The 24,162-nt window shown below is 36.3% G+C and overlaps 1 protein-coding gene across 1 annotated transcript in view; it reads right to left on the bottom strand.

The window, feature by feature from the left end:
* Pcdh15 (protocadherin related 15) overlaps positions 1-23,227 on the bottom strand; it is a 933,441-nt gene extending 910,214 nt beyond the window's left edge. The window contains exon 1 of the mRNA XM_085842876.1: positions 23,179-23,227. The gene's annotated coding sequence lies outside the window, so the exon portion shown is untranslated. The remainder of the gene's footprint in view (positions 1-23,178) is intronic.
* Between the last annotated feature and the right edge of the window lie 935 nt (positions 23,228-24,162).

Genomic DNA, 24,162 nt, shown 5'->3' with positions numbered 1-24,162 from the left:
CTACTAAAGGACATTCCTGAGGTTTAATGGGCAGGTTCAGCCTTTGGACAAAGAATAAGTTGTGATTATCTTATGAATAAATATACAACATCCTGTGAGGTTTCAGTGTGTTATGAGATGCTGTTGCTGGTGGATCATTTCTAATACTTAACAAATATCCACAATAATTTATGTAAGAAAGGATTACACACACACATACACACACACACACACACACACACACACAGGTCAGTGACACATGACAGACCAGCTTCATAGAAGAAAATCCAGTCTGTGAAATATCATGTTTGATATCTTCATCTTCACCAAGCAGAGTGTACTGTATTGAAAAACAAAGTTTGGAGCTGTGATGAAAGGATGGACCATCTAAAGACTGCCATATCCAGGGATCCATCCCATAATCAGCTTCCAAATGCTGACACCATTGCATACACTAGCAAGATTTTGTTGAAAGGACCCAGATATAGCTGTCTCTTGTGAGACTATGCCGGGGCCTAGCAAACACAGAAGTGGATGCTCACAGTCAGCTATTGGATGGATCACAGGGCTCCCAATGGAGAAGCTAGAGAAAGTACCCAAGGAGCTAAAGGGATCTGCAACCCTATAGTTGGAACAACATGATGAACTAACTAGTACCCCGGAGCTCTTGTCTCTAGCTGCATATGTATCGAAAGATGGCCTAGTCGGCCATCACTGGAAAGAGAGGCCCATTGGACTTGCAAACTTTATATGCCCCAATACAGGGGAATGCCAGGGCCAAAAGAATGGGAATGGGTGGGTAGGGAATTGGGGGGGGGAGTATGGGGGACTTTTGGGAGAGCATTGGAAATGTAATTGAGGAAAATATGTAATAAAAAATATAAAAGAGAGAGAGAGAGAGAGAGAGAGAGAGAGAGAGAGAGACACTTGATGAAACGTAATCTCTACTGGAATTTGAAATATGGTAGTTACCATTATTGGAATTCCAGAATCATAAAGTTGTTTTCTGTTCCTCTTCTATGTTATTTTGTAAAAATGGGACAAATATTGGTAAATATTAATAGTAAATACAACGACACAGAACGTAAAAAAAAAAAAGAAAAAGAAAAACAAAACTAAGGACTCAGAGGGAACAAACGATCATATATGAAATGATGCACAGAAAATTCCAAGGATGATAATCTTCAAAAACAAAAAAAAATGTGATTGACTCTTCAAAGTTGAGGATTCTAAAAGATACAATGACTTTCAACACTGAAGCAAATGGTAAGTTTTACCTTTTAGTCATGAAAATGTTGCAAACTGTAAATTTCAATATAACTATTTAAACAGGTAAGCTCCTTTATGTTATAAATCAGCAGAATTTGTACATTTATAGACAGTTGAGTAATGTCTCTGACCATGGCAAACAGATACTATTGTTTCCTACGAAGGTCAGGAAAACATACACGCTTATAATGGGAATAACCAGCTGATGAAATCTTCACATGGAGGACAGATTATGAAAGACAGGGATGAGTGTTAAAAGGATTGAGCAAAAGGTGTTAGCCTCTGTCAAATGCACAACTTGAGATTACCTTAGGTGATGGTTTTGTTATGAAAGTATGTAACAAATGTACTCTGTGTGTGTATGTGTGTGTGTGTGTGTGTGTGTGTGTGTAGTCAGACTTCTGGAATTTGGTTTCTTTATAAATGCACAGAAATATTATAAGAATATCTTTAATGTCAGGTGTGGTGACACCTGGGGCTGCTTTGCAGCAGCTATGATTTGCCTCATGCTCTAGCAGAGGCATGGATTTGCCAGCTGCAGATAATTTCTGCGATTGTGCGACTTTTGGAAATCTGAGGATTTTTCAGAGGATATGTAAAACCTAGAGCCCTGATAGGTGGGATAGATGGTTGATGGTCATTTTGGGATAGGTTGTAGTTTGTTAGTAGTCATGCTCAAAGATCTCTCTCTCTCACACACACACACACACACACACACAAAGAAATTAGATTCAGAGATCTCTATCTCTCTCTCTCCTCTATTCTTTCTTTTCCATCTTGTGATAGGGGGTGAAACTGGGGGGACAAAGGTGGGAAAATTGAAGAACCCACAAAGTAATAAAAGACAAGCTATGTGCATGCTTGGCTAATATTTATTGATGTATTCTCTGCACATGTGAAGGCAAGAGACCACCATGGATTATAGTCCTAGCCTTGCACCTTTTTTTTTTTTTTTTTTTTTTTTTTTTTTTTTTTTTTTTTTCGAGACAGGGTTTCTCTGTATAGCCCTGGCTGTCCTGGAACTCACTTTGTAGACCAGGCTGGCCTCGAACTCAGAAATCCGCCTGCCTCTGCCTCCCGAGTGCTGGGATTAAAGGCGTGCGCCACCACGCCCGGCCCCTTGCACCTTTTAAGAGAAGATCTCAAGTTGTTCACCAGTGTATACAACAGGGTATCTGGCTGGTAGATTTTCAGACACTCCCCAGGCTCTGTCTCCTTTCTCACTGTAGGAAGAATAGATTATAGGTGTGAGGTATTGTATCCTTTATGTGGGTTTTTCATATTTAAGCATAGGTTTTCATCTTGCCCGGTAAACGTTTTTCTTCTATTTTTTTAATTCATAAACTGTCTCTGCTGATTTAAATAAAACAAAAAATAGCCAGTTAGTACTTTCCTAATTAGCCATGGAATCCCCTACATACTTCAGGCATTAAACAGATATGGCTATATTAAGCTACTAATTAAAATACTAATATTTTAAGTTTGCTTTAAATAAAACTGACTAGAAGAAAAATATGTAAAGGAGCAAAAAATAATCTGAAATTTTAAGAATAGAATGTAGGTCAAATTATCTCAGAAGATAATATTTCTATATAATTGAAGTGATGACCCTTCTAAACTCACAACATTTGTTTTTATTAGTTGAAGAAATGATGCACAACCTAAGCTGTTTATTAATTGATGTTTTATATTTGAACAGTTTACCCATATGATTCATGTTTATTGGCCTAATAAAAGCACATCTGTGAGAAGTAGATACTTTGGTTAAATGCTTTCCATTTTATATTGCTTGTAGATTTGCAAATAGCCATCTAATCAAAGGTTGATTTATATTCACTACATTTTCATTTAAGTGCTAGACGTAAGTAGCTGCCCATGGATAATGGTTATAGTTACCGAAATTCCATAACACAAATTAAAACATCCGCTCTATGCTGTTGGGTTATTTTTAACCAGTTTTACTGCTACCAAACCACGTCTGCTATAGGAGTTGCATCCCTGAATGATGGCTTCACTGACATATTTAATAAGTCAACTTCAGGTGGTGTAAATAGAGAGAATAAGGAAATCACTTATTCTATTACTATTTATTAAAATATAAGCATATATGCAAATGCAAAACAGTTTGGGAAATTATCTGTAAATTTTATTCAAGCATTGATCATTTTTTTCAAGAAAGAAAATGTACATTTCAAGAGAATATGTACTCTTTGCTTAATAGAAAAAAAAAATGACACACAGTCTTTTCATGACAGAGGTAAGGTGGAGACTAACCACTGTTAATGTTGCTTGTAGCCATTTTCTAAACAGTATGTAATTAACAAAACATATTGGGAAGCATGCCGCCATTAAATAAGACATAAAATGAAAAATAAAGGTGTAGAAATTCTTGCTCAAGGAGCTGCTGCTTGGGCAAGCTTAAAGATAAAATAACTAACAACTATTTCATCATATGGAGAAACATTCTCTCCTTACCACGTGTACACAGAGCTGTTTCATTCCATTATTTCATTTAGTTTAGTTTTTTTTAAAGATAATCAAAAGAATTTCACCCATAAAGTCAAAATCCAAATGTCGTGGCCATCCTAGGACTGTCCTCCAACACTGTACATCCAGAAGAGGTGCTCCAATTTTGGCGGTGATGGTTACTTTTAATTATCTGCTTGGCACAATGTAGAATCAGCTGGGAAGAGAGTCCCAGGGATTATCTGTATCAGGTTGGCCATTGAGTGCATCTAGCAGGGATTGTCTTGATTAAGTGAATTGATGTGAGAAGATGCTAGAGTGGGTAGCATCATTTCCTGGGCTCTGGACTTTGTGCGACCAGGGAGGGTGAACTGAATAACACAGGCATGCACCATTCTCTCTGCTGTTGCCTGTGGATGTGACCAGTTACTTCAAGCTCATCCTGCTGTGACTTCCTGCTTGGATGGTCTATAGCCTGGAACTGTGAGCTAAAAATCAATCCTTTACAGCTAAGTTACTTTTGTCCAGGTGTTTTGCTCCAGCAACAGAAAATGGTACCAAGGCAGGGTGTCTTAAAGAAACCATCAAGTGTTTAGAATCATCATTATGCTTTTGGGAGTTATACACACTTCTCAATTTTGGGGTTCCTTTTTCTAAAATCCATGTGATTAGGTTCCCCCAGTAACAAAGTTGAAATAATGAACTCATCATTATTGAGCCAAATATTATTTTATTTGGAATCAATGTTATCATAAGTTGAGTCTAAAACTATATTGTAGAGGCAAATATGAAATGGAGAGGAATAGCAAGCTGATTATATCATTATGTTGATATTTCCAAATCGTAATAGAAGAGTCTCAAGTTTGTATGCAAGAAAAACAATTTTAAACAAGTTCATGTACAGTAGAGGACAATGCTGTTAACAGAGAAACTAGTAGAGAGTATGAGTGTATGTGTGTGCATGTGTGTCTGATCAACTGGCTTTTCATTTATACATCCTTCAAAAGTGACAAGTTTGAGCTTTAATCCCTATCCAATGAATAAGAAGACAGACATAAGAAAACCTTAGTAAATAAAGCACAGGAGAATAATTTGATTGTACTGTAGAGGCCAGAGTAAATTACATAAAATTATTTTAGAAAAAATTCAAAATTGTATAAGATGATATTTTATGTATCTAATTATCATGCATTAAATATTTGTAATGCAAATATGAATCCCAGTGAAATACAGATTCCTAGTTTTATACATACAGCCAATATGACTAAGAGATATCGGTATGAAATCAGTAATAAATAATAACATTACTTTTACCTTTATTGTTGTAGAGACTCAATAATAGAATTCCAATGAGGAAGGTTTTCAGATTAGTATAAACACCACATTTTCTTAATATTGTTTTCAATACTGGCTTCAGATATCATTAAAATATAAGAAGAAGTCAAAGAAAGACTCACCTAATGTCAAAGAATTATTCATCAAAAATACCATCTATTATTAATTCTTCCTGTTTTGAGCACATTCTTGCAATTTAGAATACAAAGTAGATCTATACATGTTTAGGATAAAAATTCCCAAATCCTGATTTGACATTTTCACATTGAGATTCAACATGAAATCTGTTACTGACAGTGCTGGTTATAATTAGAAACAATATGAAAACAGAATGGTATTTAGCACTTTACATGGTGGCATGAACCCAGGAATGGGGACTTAAAATGAGAGGAATCAAAGTCTCATGCAATAGCCACTTTACTCAGATCACTAGACAATTTACAGTGAGGTTTAAGAAGAATCACACGAGTAAAGTTCTCACGAGTTCAAGCTGTATTCACAAAGACGAGACACATGCGGCAAGATCTGTTTACCCATAGAGGCATATGAAGGAGAGTGCAAACATTTAATTGGTAACAACAGCAAGCAGTAATGAGCGATCTGAAGTGAACTCACTCCTATCTGCCACACCTGAGAGGAGCACGAAAACACATTCCAAGAACAATTCTGTGTTTTGAAGAAACTGAGGTCACCCCTGCCCCCCCCCCCTGCCTTGGAGTTTTCTCACAATCACTCAGATTTCCTCACAGGACTCCATTCCTGGAACTTGTAACAACCCACATTACTGTTTCCCTGTCACTTGAGTGGTTAGCAAACTCACCAGTCAAGGTTCTTGGGGAATTAGTGCTGGTGATTGTGTCTACAGTACCTTATATTAGAGAGCCACAAATCTGTATCTAGAGAGAAATCTTCAAGTCTGTCATATTGGCACACACCTGAAATATCAACATTTGAAGTTCAAATGTAAGAAGATGGCCAGGTCTCTCACACTACCACCTCACCAACCCCTAAACCCTTCCATCTTCCTTTTCGTCTAATATCTACTGGAAGATCCTAGCATCAGTTTGTCAGATGCAAGTACATATCCTGCATTAACTGCAGAAACTTGAAAAATAAGAAGGAATCACTGTTGGGGTAGGGGCTGGGCTAGCAATAGAGTAAGGAATATAGAGTGCAAGCATCTGTACACGGAAAGAGGGATAAGGGGAGGGGGCTTTAATTAGGCATGGGGGAGGGAGATAATACAGAAGGAGGAGGGAGAACAATAACATAATAGGATGCCTGAAAAAGATCCTAAGCAATCATACTTTTAACTATTTAACAATACATGTAATATATATGTATATATCATATTATATAAATATAATGAATTATATAATATGCAATATAATATATTCTGTGTGTGTATGTCTTTCTATAAATATACATAAATAGTTCAAATTTATATTTCTCATATGTGCAGAATATGCTCTCTCCAAAGACTACCTAAGAAAAACCTAACACAAAGCATGAGAAATCCTCTTTTGCATCACTGGTCAGAGCTGTCCAAGCAACTCCCCAAACATACAGGCTATTGCTGTTGCCCCTGATTGCCAGTAGACATAGAAGTTAAGTCCCTGTTGCTGAAGACACCATAAACTTAGGACAGAGGCATAAGGGACCCTGAGCTGGAACTGATCTGAGGGTTTCCTTCCTTGGAACAAGCTTTCATAGTATCAGGAGGCACAATGCAGGATTCCCAAATGAAGGAAGCAAAGAACAACCCTGTGCAGTTATAACATACTCAAACCACGACAATGAGCAACATGGGAAGAAAACCTGAAGGGCACTGTAGTGGCACACATATCTTGTCTGTAGCCAAAGGTCTCTAATTGAACCTAAGACAACCTCAGCAAAAGAGATATTATGCCTTGTAATATTGCCAGTTACACAGGGAAAGTGAAGTCATGGATCATAGGAGAGCACCTACAACCCCCATCTTACTAAACAAGTATACTCCCTAACTACACTGTAAATACATGTGCTTATACCCACAGATAAGCACAGTCTTTACTCCTCATCAAAAGAACTTCTCTGTGGAAACATATATGCATGTAACATTATAGATACTGAGAAGGCTATATTTAGAAATATATATCAAATATATATATATATATATTTAGAAGTATATATCAAATATATATCAAATATATATCATACACACACGCACACACAAAGAGTTAATGAAAATGAAGCCTAGGTTTGAAAGAGTGAGAAAAGATTATGGGAGGGACTCTTGGATGAAAGGGAAAGAAGACATGATGTAAATTATATTTTAATCTCAAAAATAATTAAATTGAATTATCTATAGAGCTCTAAATAACCCAGTTTCTTTGCATTCCGTTCCTATGAGCAGACAAATTCAGTCAGAAGTTCTAATAACTTGTACCTTTCATAAAAGTACAGTCAATATTCTTGACAGATGGGGGAGAGGATTGATGGCTCAGTGGTTAAGAACACTTTCAGAGGACCCCCAGCTTCAACCCAGGGCAGCACATAACTGCCTTTAACTTCAGCTGTAGGAAATTTGATGCCCTCTTCTGGCTTCCGAGGGTTCCTGCATGTTTTTGTTTTTTTTTGTTTGTTTGTTTGTTTTTGTTTTTGTTTTTTTAATGTAAGAGGCTTCCTTTTCCTGATGGACAAACTGAAATGCTTTTATCCCATAATGGAGAAAAACTAAAGGTTTTGTTTTGTTTTGTTTTGTTTTGTTTCGTTTTTTTTTTGTTTTGTTTTTGGTACTGGCCTTTTTACTTTCTCCCTTTCTTTCTCACAAGTTGAAATTTGAAATGATATTTACAATTTGAAGTGTGTGAAATAGAGCTGATGAATATAAAGAACCTGGAAGGTAAAGCTGGGGTCTAGAAGCAGTTATATTCTAGAGGCGTGGGTGAGAACTGATGTATACTGCTAACAAGCAAAAGAAGGGGGGATCTATATTTTAAGTCACATGGCTAAGTGCCCATGGATGCTGAACACATTGCGTGATACTGCACACTCGTTCAGGGATTGATCTTTATAGGAAAAATGAACAATAGGCTCTCTCCAAGGCTCTCTTATGTCCGGAAGAAAATCTCTGTTGGAATTCTAGATGGATACACACAGATGGAGTTGAATTTAAATATAGCCTTGACTTCTAGCATCTTTTTAGAACCTTTAAAAGGCACTTGAAAAATGAGGAAGGCCTCTATCATCAGTGATGGTTTCACATGGCTTTGATATGTTTGGTCTTTCTTCAGGGTAGAAATGAGTTCATGGTTCATTGTCCTGTGTGTTCAGAAACTTAGCAGGACACCTGAGGAGCTGTTCAGCAAGGTCTCTAAGAATTAAAAAGGCATGACACACAGACCTGCCTCCCCTGTGGGAGGGAAATGTGAAGAGGGGAGTTGACTTCTCTGAGCCTTAAGGCATGTTCAGTAGGTTTCTACAGGAAATCACCTTCCTAATATCCCAATTAATGTATCTGCTAATTGACTTGATCTACAACTCTGTTTTGTGACCATGGAAATTGATGTAACTGCTTCTGCACTGGTATGTGTCCTTTTGGTCAACTGAATCTACATTTTCAGGCCAGGATCTTTTGTATTAGTAGTGAGATGGTATTTTCAATACTGAACAAAAATTACTGACTTTTGCATATTTTTTAGCTTCAGAAATATCCCAGGTGTAGTTTCTTCTATGAATTTTTCAACATAGCACCATAAACTTAGAAAACATCTACTTCCTCACAGTTTTGTTCTTTAGTGATTTTTTTTTTTTGATGAGCCAACAGAGATTTACAGAAAACAAAAAAGGGGGGGGGGCTAGAGGATAAAGATAAATTGTTTGCCATCAAGCGTGAAGACTTGAGTTCAATTCTCAGAACTCAAAAAAATATCAGCATGGTGGAGCACACTCATTATCCTGCTATGGCCAAGCAGAGACTGCTGGATCCCTGAAGAATACTGGCAGTCAAGAAAACCAGATTAGTGAGTCCCAAGCCAATGAGAGAGACTGTCTTTTGCAAACCAAGTTGGAAGGTGTCTAAGGAATGAAACCCCGTGGTCTGTGGGTTTCATACCACATGTACACACACATATGTAAATACATCCAAGTATACATATGTGCTCTTGCACATCTGTTCATGTACATGTGAATATGCACATACACACACACACACACACAGAGACAGAGACAGAGACAGAGACAGAGAGAGAGAGAGAGACAGAGAGACAGAGACAGAGAGAGACAGAGAGAGAGAGATCATTAGAGCCCCAAGAAAGCAGTGAGAAAGAAGAAAATTTAATTTGTGCCTATCACTCAAATGGTAAGACATTCCCCTAAACAAGCTATAAATTCAGAATCATCTTCCTTATGATGAAACATTATCTTTGTGTTTTGGAAACTTTTAATAACATTAAATTTCAAAAGAAAACTGATGGAAATGAATTTAAGTAATTAATATGTATAGGCTGGTTTTTGTTGTTTTCTGCTTCTTTTAAATTTTAAATTAAAATTCCCAAGAGCTGATAGAACCATTGCATTGAGCAAATGCATATGATCCAGTGTTCTCCTGATGCTGCACGTTTAGAAGTTAGTTCTAGGGGAGCTAAAGTGAGTTTGAAAACCATTGTTATCCATCCATTAAATAGGACTGGTCTGAAGACTTCCAGAACAATTTGACTTTGTCATTTGGCATTTGTTATTTGTTATTTTGTAATTTGCTTTTGGTGAGGTGGGAAAGAATCCACAGAATCCCAGTGGTCAAATGATGATTCAGGGAGATTTTCTCAGCAGGATATTTTTACTTCCCAAGTTGGTGCTGTGGGTCTCATTTCAAATGTTTCTGCATTCTGGACCTCTGTACAGCAGCTGCTTCTATATTAAAACCTTCCATCTTAGAGGTAAACTCCTTCAGGCATAGGATGTCAAAGAGGAGATAAAAACAAGAAAAGATGTTGAAAGTGAAGTGAAATAAGAGGTCATTCTAGGAGGAAGTGAAACAGTCCAACCCACACTGAAACTCCTTAAGCTCAGGAAGCAAACAACTTAATGGGTCCAGGAAGTCCATGAAGTTCACCAGATGTACTAGGTCGTCTCCTCTCTAAGCATATTTAAACAGTAAGATTGCTGAGCTACACTCTTAGACTAGTGGGATTGTCTTGAAGAAGCAGAGACCAGCAGTACTTCCTGGAAGAGGCTTTCTCGTCTGAGATGAGCTCTCTGCAAGGACACTAGCCAACGAGGGTGAGTAGGTGTTTGTTCAGGGCTATCCAGAAACAGTGTCACACAACATGATATGGGCTGATCTAATTATCATCTAAACCTTATCCAGGAATAGCTGAAGTCAACAGGTGCACTTTGAATAAATCCTGGCTTATACTGCTAAACCAAACCCTGCCCTTTAAAAGTCCTTAATCTCCTTTTGATTAAAAGTTTTTTCAATAAATATGTATCTTAACGTATTATTTCTCAATGAAAGCAAAACCAATTTCAAAGCTTCAATCACTTTTATTTCATTACTATTCTAAAGAAGAGGAATCTGAGAATACATTTCTACCAACTCTCTTTATTGGTTGAATAATCCAAATGTATATAGTCTTAAATGTTAGCCCAAATTCTCTGAAATATAATTTAAGTTAAAAAAAAAAGCCTCTTCGAACAATTTGAAAGGGATGAAAGTGTCTTCGATCTAAACTTTGTACTTGGATGTCTGGGGAGATCTTGCAGTAAAGATAACTTTCTCAGAGGCATTTGCCTCCATATATTTATATGTCATTAGGTAGTCACCTATGAAAAAAAGCCATTCGGGATAAAAGATTATGAATGTGGGGATTGAGTGTCTTTGAGAGACTTCATCCCTAACATTCCATGGAAATTCATCACTGATTACAAAATTGGAAGGTAATAATATTAAAATACAATAGCATACACAAGAAGCATAAGTTTCAAGGATTTTCCTTACCCATAACTTTCTTCATATCTCAGTCAATAAAATAGTAGTGATGAATCTTAAAATATATAATCAAGATTAAAGTAGCAATGTAGTTTTGTTGTGTAATGGTTGAATAAATCTAGATCCTAAGTAAGATGTAGTCCTTGCTAGAAGAGTTTGTTTTGCATTGATTTCTGAGTTTAATTTTTTGCTTGAGAAAGGCTTACTGTATTCAAAGCTAAATAGAAATTGCGGTCTAGGGGATCTGAATTATCCTTTTCTTGGATTAAAGTGAGGCAACATTAGGAGACATTTTCTGGGTAATAGCAATGGTACAACTTCACACTCAACTCAGGCCAGGTTCCTTACTATGTCCATAGCTTGAACTTTGGATCTTCCAACTTCAGAGGAAAGCACAACAGTTGGCAATATATTCTGAGGGCATGAAAAATTTTGAGTGTGTGTGTGTGTGTGTGTGTGTGTGTGTGTGTGTATTGATTTACCTGTCTTAGAATATTAAGCAATTTAGATGGGAGGTCAGTGAACTGCTCCACATAACCATTTTGATTGTAATCTCAAAACAAAAGCTACTGATGAAAACAATAGAACAAAAAAGTAGATGATAAATATACTATTCCATATTTGACCTTATAATTCAGAGGAGGACATAATGTGTCATTACTGCATTGTACACATGCTACTTGTGGACATACATGGTGCCCATCAGATATTTCTCTGACATATTCGATCCTTGAAGTCTAGAGTCTGAAAAATACAAGTTCTTCCACAGCTTGAGTCAGTGTCTGGTCTGACCTTTAACACTTCACACCTTAAATGATTTTGAGAGGGAATCGGGCTTTAATGAGTTTATAGGACCACAGGCTGTAAGGACATGGGTAATGTAAGTATTTTCACTTTCTTAAATGCAACAGTTTTCCAGTGTAATATAACTTTAAAACAAATAGGACTTTGTTGATCTGAGGGTGAAAGCCAAATCGTATCATTTGCATATAAATTGTGTTATTTTACTTTTTATTGCACTGTTCTTAAGTATAGCAAAATGATCCATGGTTCAATTATGTTTGGTTTAAAATGAAGGATTACTTCTTCAATTTTATATATAATTATTCTCTATTTGCTTTCCTTATTTGCCCTAATATTTCTAGTAATTATATATATGTATTTGTTGATTCTCTTCCTTACAAGATCAACCCTTTAAAAGCATTCATTGATTATTTTATTCAAAGCTTTGTAGCAAATTATTATTGACATGATAACTAAAAGAATAACCAAGAGCATTAAACAGTTACATTGATAAGTCAAAAATGTGATTGCTAGACTCACAGCAGTTGAATGTACTAGATTAGTAGCTATCCTGTCCTTAGAATAGCACATATTTTTAGGTCCTTCAAGAAGGGGATAGACTAATTATTTGACTTTAATTGCTTTACCCTGGGATCACTGAAATCTTGATACAGACAATTTGAAGAACTTTAAGAAGTTTGCCTTGAAAATAAATGAAGAAAATGAGCTTTAAAACGCTTCCTATAATGTAACACTACCACATCTAAATCATTCTAGAAGAACCCATTGACATCAGCAAGGAAACACGTTGTCTGCCTACAGTGCTGCACAAGAAGAACAAAAAGGTTTCTAGTATTTTTACGATTTTTGATAGCAAGCAGATTTCAAGATAAAAACAGAACTGTGAAGAAAAAAAAATAAACCGTGGAAAAGAGCCAGAGAAATAATAGAAAAGATCATTTCAGGTTCTTTCCCATAGAACTAACAACAAAGATAATTCACAGACCAATAACACAATTTAAAAGCAACTACAGACTGCCATAAGCATTATATATGATTGTGTTTGTCACATATGTCACCTTAACATGAATACCATGTTTTTTTCTCAAGGAATATTTGACACCTCACTATTCCATCTAACACATTTGGCAATAAGGTTTCTGGAGGGTAAATGAAATATCTGAGTGTTTCCCCTCCCAATGAATCAGCTCCCATGGACAAAAAGAACTAAACAGATGATAATGTTGTGTTAATAAAATGAGAGTTTTTGTGTGGTTTCCCTTTGGCCATTTCAGCTATACATATACAATTACATAGTTGGGAGTGTGTAAATCATACATTTCCAACAGGCTGGACTGAGATAAGTCACTTTGCATAAACATAGTCAGCAAGTGAACACATACACACCCATAATCAACCTCCTCTCTCTTTTCCTTCCTCCCTTCTAGTTAAATTTAATGTGAAATTACGTTCAAAATTGCAGTTCAATGACACACATTATGTAGCTTGGTCTTTGATATTATGATTACCAGACAGGTAATCTAAAAGCTAAATGGAACTATTATGGATGCTGTAAATGAAAAAGTCAATAAGAATCGCAACCCAGTGTTGTATCTCTCCCTTCACAGAAGGATATTGTGCATACACACACACACACACACACACACACACACATACATATAATGAAACTCTTTTTTGGCATGGAGGATACAACGTCTTTAAGCTGGTTTTTAACCTGAGCAAAGGAAGACCTTCCTCAAAGAGCAGTAGTTGACTTAAGAAAAATATCAAACTCATGGTTTTAGACTTTTATACTGGAAAAGACTTCCAAAGTTTTTTTTTGTTTGTTTGTTTGTTTTTGTTTTTTTTTTTTTATGGCAGTGATCCATGTGCCTTGTGATAAACTAACTACAGCAAATGAAACTTCTTTTTTTTTCCTGCATTATCTTCACTTCACTAATACAGATCTTTTTGGACAATAAGAACCTGTCAATATTTTAAAGGAATAAAAAAATATTGGCTATAAACTATATATGTTGCGTGTACACCAATATGTGATTTTAGCTTATATACTTAAATTGATAAAATAGGGGCTATGGAGATGTCACAGTAGATTGCAGTACTAGTAATACAAGCCTGATGCTCTGAACTTTTCCCTAATTAATTAATTTATTCATTTTATATCCTGATGGAAGTCCCTACTCTCCTCCCAGTCCCCCCTCACATTTCCCCCTCCCCCTCTCTTCACCTCTGGGTAGGGGGAGGTCCCTTCTGGGTACCAATTTCCCTGGCACCTCAAGTCACTGCAAGAGCAGGTATATCCTCGGGATCTTATCTCAAGCTCAGGCAAAAATCTAGCTATGATTGTCATCCTAGAACTCTTACAAGCAGATGGTCTGTGTTGACAGGAGAATCTTTACACATATCCTGGAATAAGCTGTATCGTGACTAAAACAAGAAGAGGACCCCTGCTTCAGACAGGTGGGAGGTGCAAACTGCTGTCCAGAAGTTGTCCTCTCACCTCTGCATGAATGGCTTGACACAGAGGAGCCCACCCCACCCCCATGCAGAAAGATATACACACACACACAAAATAAATGTGTCCAAAAAAGATGATAAATATACACACCTCACAAGCAAGACTCTTACATGCCTGATCTATTTTAAAGCTGGAAAAATGGTTTAGCATTTAAGAAAAGATACTGTTCTTGCAAGGGTCTGGAAACCAGTTCCAAATATTCACATCAGGCTGCTCATGATTGTCTATAACTCCAGTGTCTAGGGATCAAACATCCTTTTCTTGGTCTCTGAAGGTATCTGTATACATGTATGTATAGCCACACAAGTAAATAAAAGTAAATCTTTAAAGAATAAAACCATTTCTGTTTTAAATCATGACGCCCTTTGCTTCACACGTGCTTGTTTAGAATGCAGTACTGTTAGCACAATTCGAGAGGTCCTGCGAAATAAAGAATGCAGAGGTAGCCACAAGCATTTCCTGATTCGTGGGAGTAAGCCAAGCAGGCAGTCAGTGGGCAATGAGTCTCACTTACAACGCTGGAACAAATTTAATTCTGCTCAACCTCTAAACCTCATAGGCAAAGTCCTTGCATTTGATCACTCGGGCCAAATGCTCTCATCTCTTCCATGAGATGGGCTGTGTTGATGGTCTTAAGAAACCAAGACCTCTCTTTACTCCGTGGAATCTCCAGATGGATGTAAGCTGCTTCCTGTGATGTTGCTGAACATCTTTCCAGGTTCCTGTTTTCATGACATACCTGCCTGGGTTAAGTGCTTTTTCTTTTCTTTCTACAAAAACTACAGGCTCGATTTATCACTGCATCTTAAGAGATTGCCCAAACACTCTGAATAGGTAATGATTTGGACACAATAGCACTTACATTCTAGTCTGATTTGAATTCTTTTTATCTATTTTTATTTAATGGTTTTACATTTTTAATTAAAATATTATCATGTCACTTTCCTCCTTACCTTTTCTCACCACCCCCTCACAGAGCCTGTCATGTCCCCTCCTTGCCAACCCTTCCCATCCTCCCAACTCTCAAATTGATAGCCTCGTTTTCTTTGATTATTACACTGATTTGAATCCTTTTAATTGCATCCTGAGCTACAATTCCAACATGGCCTGTCTTGTTAAATGTTCCATGAGATGACTTTATAAGCTGTGTTACTGATGATGATGTACTTCACAGAGCCCTATATATTAGCATCCATCTATATTGGAAAAATACTCCAGTTGCGTGTAACATGCACCAGTGACCTGACTCGTTGAAGAATTGATGACTCTCAAAATTTGATACCTCCCATATTTTTAATATTACAACAGTTAATTGTCGGGAAAATAATTCTGGAGGGTAATGATCCTTGGTGTAGACAGATGTCTGTGCAGCAACAGTTATCCTGCCCAGGTGCAACTGTACTTTCTTCATACATGGAGAACAAAATGTGCTTGCTGTGCTGGATTCTTTAGGATGGTGAGTGCCTTTGTCAGAGCTTCTATTGCTGTGATAGACTACCACTACCCAATACAACTTGGGGAGCGAAAGGTTTGTACCATCTTACAAGGTATATATCACCATCAAGGGAAGCCAGGGCAAGAACTCAAAGAACTTATAGGCAAAAGCTGAAGAAGAGGCCATGGAGGAGTGCTGCTTACTGGATTGCTCTACTTAGCTGGCTTACATGTACATATACATATATACATTACATATACATATACATTACATATAACTTACATAGACAGCCCAGGCCCATCTGCCAGGTGTGGTATGACTCTTTGTAGTCTGAGTCAGTTGTCACACATCAATCAGCAGTCAAGAAAATGCCCCACAGACATGCCCTCGTCAAGTCTGATGGAGGCAATGGTGACTCTCTTTTCCCAGGCATATCTAGCTTTCTATCAAGTAGAGAAAAACTAACCAGCACAGTGATTTATCTAATCTGGGAGCAATAATTCACTACACACTAGTATGCTCAGATTGCCATTAATATAATGATGACTAAACTGAGAAGAAATTGTTCATTACCTATCAACATGAAGGGCCATACATAGAAAATTGTCCTGATAATTTCAGGAGGCAAATGAGACAAATTAGATTAGATAATGTTTCGATAAATTAAATGTATGGAGTGAATACTTATGATTTTAAAATATTTTTACATATTTAATTTAATACTGTATGCATGCATGAGTATGTCTGTGCACCATGTGCATGCATATGCTCACAGAGATCAGAAGAGGGCCTTGCATCCCCAGGAACTGGAGTTACAAGCAGCTTTAAACTACCTAATGTCAGTGCCAGGAACTGAACCCAGGTCCCCTGCAACAGCAGCAAGTGCTCTTAACCACTGAGCCATCTCTCCTGCCTCCTTACTATATTTAAAATAGAAAGTGATAACCAATAATGTTCTATATTTACTAAAAAGATGAACATCCTAAAGTTTCAAGGCATATCTATAGTGAAGGGCAGAGTATATTCTACTCTAGGTTCAAAGTTACTAAAAAGATGAACATCCTAAAATTTCAAGGCATATCTATAGGGAAGGACAGAGTATTTTCTACTCTAGGTTCAAAGTACTCAGTACCTTGAAGTAAAGGTCATTATTCAAAGGTCATAGAACATTTATGTCTTTATTAAATGATTGGTTAAAAGTGAAAACGTTCCTCGTAAAAACATTTCACTTTATAAACTTTTTTTTGACAGAGAGAATACATAAAATCTAAGAAAGGCCCATATATTCAACACTACACTTAGCACTGAAGGCAGACTTCAGGCTTGTCAGTAAGAGCCCACTTTGATTTTAAATGTAATTATAATGATCTCTTTTAGCAAAGAATTTCAGAAGTAAAACTGCATTGCCCATGGGCCCGTGAGTTTGAGATATGATAAAACTTTCCATGAGTACAAAACAAGAAAGAAAACCATCTCATTGCTGAACACACTTAAATACCTTAATAGACACAGTAGCATGCCAGAAATATCCAAGAACTATAAGTTATGTGACTGTGCTAAACATTTATGTGGATGGCCAAAGTCAAAACAGTAGCAACACACAAATATTGAATAAAATATAAAATATAATGAATTTTACAATAATGCAAAATCTCTGAATGAAAAAGCAAAGTGAACCTAATGTGGAATTTTACTGATTAATATAAAGATGGAGAGAAGAGTAGAAGGGAGTGTTGGGCTGTCTGTTAAATGTTTTTTATTGGAAGAAAACCTCCCTTAGATAGCATGTCTGACTTCCACAGACTCTTTGGAAGTTGAAAGAAGATTAGAACATTCAAAGAGACCCCTGCAATAAGTAGGAGTCAGCCAACAATGGCAGATACCTTTGTGATTAACCTGAAAATATCTGTATACTCCCTGCCATCATATAGTATACTATGGCTAGCTTGACATACCTACCTAGATGGTTTTGGAGTTTACAACTATACTAGTGCATTTGCAACCAGTATTCACCTACAATTGTCCCATTTCTCTGGGAAAACAACAACAAAAACAAACAAAAAACAAAAACAAACAAACAAACAAAAACCCAAACAAACCAAAAAACAAAACAACAACAAAAAATACGACAGAATATCTAACCTGGGTAAAACCCAATTTAATTTTTGTTGAATTGTGTATGGATACTTTGAATCCATTGCCTCCTAGGAAAAGGATGAAGAGGCAAAGAGGAAAGCAGATTGGGAAAAGCAGTGTCTGAGGCATGGGTTAAAGGAACAAGCAAAGTAATGTTCCATGGAAAAGGAGATAGTGGGTGCAGGGCCTAATGTCTCACACCCTGTATAATATTGTGAAGTTTTAGTGATGTAATAGTAGGGTATCCTATTTCTTCATCTAATGTACACAGGCATCCATACCTAGACATATTTCTGAGTAGTGGCAGGGGCAGGGGGATAAGCCAGCTGAAGGGATCAATGAAAGACTGAATCATGTTGAGTTTAAGAGAGACTGAAACCTTCCCAATTGGGTAGTTAAATAATTAGACTGGCTTGTCTACCTATTGATTGCATGTAGGTGATAAAATACAGAGACTCAAGGTAATGTTGGGTTCCTCTTAACATAGTTGGAAGAATTTTTGAGTTCCGCACAGCTCTAGAGTCTGACTTTGGCAACAAGTTACTATGATTTAGTTGTAAGAGTATGTGACTTCCTAAGGGTTAGTGTGATCAGAGAGGAAACACTGGAGAAATCAAAGCAACTGAGAAAAGGCATTGAAAGGGAATGCACACCATAGGGTAAGGAAAAGCAAGAAAGAGCTGCACACAAAATACCCCAAAAATAAAAAGGAAGGGGACCAGAATAAGCCACAATATAATAAGGAATAATTAACACTATTGGAAAAAAATGGATCTGGAACATTCCATCTATGGATGAAGGCTGTATAAAGGAGAAGAAAGCAAGACAATTTGAGAGCAAGAAAGATATGAAACAAAATACTTCCCTCATTTAAAGAAGATCACATTTTTAAAATTGAATTTCCAGAGAAACTTAATGAGAAGCATTATGGAAGCTATCTCTTCCTGGAATTTTAAATGTTAATGGCAAAGAATAGGTAAGGAAGGGAAAATGACTGAAAGACACAAGAATTAGATAAGCCCAGAATGGCCTACATCATTAAATTCTGGAATAGATTAGACAGCCATCTGCTGGGGGTGAAGGAGTCAATTTCAAAACAAGTACATGACATTTAACCATCCTAGAAAATCATTCGCTGGACGTAGACATGGTAAATAAAACACTATCTTTTCTAAACCGTTCATATGAAGACCGAAAAGTACTAGAACTTTGTAAGAAAAACTAGAAGTTGTGTCTAACACACATATGAGAGGGGAAATTTAATAGTCACTGGTTATAGTAGAATCAACTACTTAGTATATGTAATGATAAAGGCTAGTATGATATAGTTGATATTTGACTTATTGTATGGGGGAAGCAACTCTACCTTGATTTCTATCATAGTCTTCACAGCAATGATTTCAGACACTGGGCGACTTGGACTTGAACAGTGTAAGTTGTGTCTGTGTGTCTGTGTGTATATGTGTGTATGGTGTAGGTGTGCATGTGCACATTTCTGTTTGAAAACACAAAGTATTACTAAAAATAAAGTTAAATAATAGAGGTTATGATTAAGGATGGAACTGAATTAACAAACCCCCAAATTAGGCAGACTGTATTCCTTTTATTATATAAAATGATAGGTAAACATCTCCTCAAAAGTATAAACACAACCATTCACTATTATAACGTCAAAATATGAAGGAAAGGCAATGAGATATCAAGAATGTTCTAGGTAACTTCTGAGAAAGGATTACATGGAAAAGTGAACCTTTTTTTAATTCTTTTTTTTATTAGATATTTTCTTTATTTACATTTCAAATGTTATCCCCATTCCTAGTTTCCCTTCTGAAAATCCCCTATCCTCTTCCCCCTTCACCAACTGGAACCTTTTGCAAGGCATAAGTCAGAGGCTCCCTTGTTTCCTGTCACATACCACACTCTCCCAGCAACCCTATATGCTACCCCTGGAAAACACTTGTACAGCATCAAATGTTTTATACTGCTCATACAGTTTTCCTGTAGTAAATTATCCATCAATATCTTGGCAGCTACTGCTGCTGAGCACACAACATTCAAAACTATTGGATTCAGGTGTGATTTTATTTGGTTTTCTTTCACAGAGACATGGGCCCCTTTACCAGAAAGGTGATGCCCAGCAGGAGAGGGCATGCGGACACAGCAATTCTTACTGGAAAATAAAGGACATTCACGAAGTAGGTATTGACAAGAAATTAATAATCTGTAGGTATCTATGGGGCATTTATAATCAGGGTGGGACACATTTCAGGTTGGCTGTGCCATGTTCACATCCCAGGCTCCTTCAAGCCTAACATGATGGTTGATGTAGCTAGAGCTGAACCCAAAAGTCACTTTTATGAGCAACCTAAGCTAATGTAAAGGTAACATTGACAAGCCAGGCATAAAAGTAAAGACACACACACACAAAGTGTAAGATAGAAAACTGAATCAAGAAATATTTTAGAAATAAATAATTTAAAAAGAAATATTTTAGACTGAAATATTTAGACTGAAATATTTTAGACTGAAATATTTTAGACCTGAAAAACAAACAAATATTCTAAATTTTAGTTAACTGCCCTTTGATTATTTATGTTGCAGTATGTAATAAAAAGAGTGATTTAGTGAACTTAATTTTTGTGTTAAAACCAAGACAAGGGATGGACAACTAGAAACCAAATTCCACAAAGAAAATAAAAATCACATCTAAATGAGGCAAACTATATAGAAAGACACTATTTTAAAAATTCATAGACATGAAGACAGCCAGCACAGTCAGCTTTTGTATATGGCTAATGTCCTTTGGGCTTTCTGGTAAGAAATAAGACATTTTAGTATTCTAAAAAGTTCTGAAAGTCTTTCTTACAAGCACTGATTAAAAGAACAGAATACCAAATGCAGCCAACAGATTTCTTTTGCATTTACTGGCTACTGAGAATACTAGGCATTTTCTTGTCTCAATCATTCTCAAACTGTCCTGCCATGAGATATCTTTACATATTCATCACTCTGGCAGCAGAATCACGAATAAATATGCAGATAAGAAAACAGAATTTCATCCCTTTATCTTTTAAATGTGGGACATACATAAAAATAGATACAGGAGAGCAGATTACAAGAACGAACAATAAAAATAAGCAGAGTGAATCCTCTCCTATCCTGATAAAGTAGAGCAAAGGCAGCTACAGAGCCTTCCACTTGTGTGCGTTCATGGCTCTGCATTCTTCTCCTGACTGTCAGTAATCAAGGCTGAGCATTTAAGAAACCATCGGTTTGTTTCCTCTGTAACTTTTCTTACATCTGTAGATTGCCCATCCCACTGCACCATTCAAGCAATGGGAAGAGGAGACAGACATGAGAGTGCACAACTGGAAGAGTCTACAAGATGGACAGTGAGTCTTGTGCTGACTGTCAAGTGAATTTTTTTTTTAATACTCTGGCAATGACCTAAAAGGCCAGGACAAGGTCAAGATCAGGGTCATTTCAGCCCCAGCAGAATTTTATAACTGGTCGTCTCAAATGAATAACATAAAGAAGAGAGCTTTGCCTCTGAGCATTGCTTTCCATGGCCAAGAATTATTGTCTCTTTGTCTGTCTGTGTGCATGCGTATGTGTGCACGAAAGTCACATGTATGCATATGTGGGCGCACATAGGTGAGTGTGTGTGCATGTATGTATTTAATTGAAAGATAGTTTTGTTCTTCTATTTCATTAACTCAAGGATAAAGAGAATACTCAGTCTCTATTTTCCTGAGGTAAATATCATAAGAAATTAAGCCAATTAATTTGGTCAAGGGATTTTTAAAAAAGTATACCTACTACTTTATAAAAACATATGTAACACTGATAATGAAGAAACCCGAAGATATAGAACAGCATGGAGCACTATGTTTAAAGAAACAAAACAGCTGGCACAATGCAAAGGAGTTATTTCTATTGAACTCTGAAGTAAGCTTTTCTGTATTCATTTAGGAATATAATCAATAATCATAAAGCATTCATGTCTAATTTCACTTCCCCCAACACACCAAATCCACAGGCAAAGACAAAAAAGATGGCTGAGAAGCTCAAAACTTGAAAAGGTTCCAAATTCTTCTGCCCAGATGTCTACATTTTTCAAAGTTCTGTTGAAAACTAACTCACAAAAGCCCAACTGAAATACTGAGCCACATGCTTCTTCCTTGATTTATGTAGAGTGAGAAGCAACCAGCTTCTCATGCAAAAGGCAAGCTCAATTTCATGGATTTGATTTTCATTTATAATGAAACCTGTCACTTCAATAAGACCTTTCTAAAGCCTTCCTCTGATTCAACCTTCCTGAACACCAAGACCTGAAATGCAGCATCTCATATCTGTTCTTTTACTTCCTTACTTTTTAACAAGGACTCAAGCAGAGAACTGAGAAAACTGTGGCAGAATGAGTCTCCCCAGCATGGAAGGAGGCATGTACTAAAATGTATTGTCTTATAAGTTTTCTATTTATGCCATATATAAATATGCAAAGAATAGGCCAACAGGTTATAGTCACAGAATATCCAAACTCATTTACATAAAGGTCAATATTTCCCAATTTAGGCAAAAGTTAAAAACTGGGAATTCAGACCTTTAAAAATATGAAGGACATGCTTTTAGGTTCAACACACTGTACACTATAATCTTAGACTAATTTTTCATAGCATTGTGAAATGTATAATGAGGCTTCTTTCTTTTTATGTTGGATAACTGTAGATAGACAAATAAATACCAGGTACATACATACAGATGATAGATATTTTAAGGTAGATATTGGAGAAACAAATTATAGACACAATGATAAGTGATGGATTAATAGATCATTGAAAGATGGCAGGACATATATATATATGTACATATATATATACATATATATATATGAAATGATAAATGATACATACAAAGAGGATAGATTGATGGTGGCTAAATGGTAGGTGAATGAAAAGAGGGCAACAAAGATACATAGATGATTATTGACGATAAATAAATGATAATGATAAATGATCAATCAATCAACCATTGTATAACTCATTTCGCTAGGAAGTCTTTGTAAGCATTTTTGCTTGGCTTCACATATTTGATATTGAGAAGAACAGTGGAAGCAGAGACGGTTCTTAACTGGGTTCTCAGTGTTATAATCAGTCACCAGTCAACAATATTTGACAACATACAATACATGGATACAGCTTCAATTTAAAAACCAGTGAAATTTGATTTTTTTTCTTCTTAAATGTAAAATAAAGCCAACCCTACCTTGTCTGTAGAGCAGAGGGGGCATTCAGAGCATGACAGTGCACATTCCTGTAAACAAAAGAAACCATTGAGCCCAGGCATTTGAAAATTGGCAGAATTATAAAATAATAGGAAACTGATTGCAGACTCCTAAATATTTCTTCATAAGTTCTGGAGCAGTTATAATTTGTTGCAGTAGTAGTTATCACAGACAGAAACTCTGTGCGTGTGTGTGTGTGTGTGTGTGCGTGTGCGTATGTGTATGAGAGAGAGAGAGAGAGAGAGAGAGAGAGAGAGAGAGAGAGAGAATAAATGGTATTACTTATGTTTAAATGTCATATCCACTTATTTTTATTTTCAGTTGTTCTAATGTTCAAGGACTGATTCCAATAGAAATTTGAAATTCTTCAAATTTTACAGGAAGACCCAATATGATAAACCATGTTTAGATTTGTTGAATGAATATTTTTTATTAGGATTATAATAATTAGTAAGTGTACTTGTGTAATATATTAGCCATATAAGAGTAATAAAATGACAAGCAACAGTCTTCCATTGTCTCCATCAGCACCTGTCTACAAGTTCTTGTCCTGTGTGAGTCCTTGTCCTGACTTCCTTTGACGATAAACAATGATACAGAAGTTTAAGTCAAATGAACCACTTCCTCTTTGGCTTGCTCTTGGTCATGATGTTTCATAATAGCATTGTAACCCTAGCTAGGACAGGTTTAAACAGGAACTTCTAAGTGACAGCATTGAGAAAAATAATTTCCTTAACTGTGATTAATTCACTTTGACAATAAACTGTTTTTTACTTTCCAAAAAAAAAAGTAATAAATTGACATGCAGAAAAAACTATACAGATTACACGGCTTGTTAAAAATGCAAGGAGAATGTATTTCAGACTGTTATGTTTTGAGGCTGACAGAAGGAAATTTTGAGTCAAGAAATAAGTGTGTTTCTTTTATGTTATTTTTACAATTTTATTTGTTCTTATTAGTTGTAT

Source organism: Mus caroli, unplaced genomic scaffold (assembly GCF_978045245.1).
Source record: "Mus caroli unplaced genomic scaffold, Mus_caroli_1 scaffold_9, whole genome shotgun sequence".
Lineage (NCBI taxonomy): Eukaryota > Metazoa > Chordata > Mammalia > Rodentia > Muridae > Mus > Mus caroli.
This window is presented reverse-complemented; position numbering and strand designations above follow the sequence as displayed.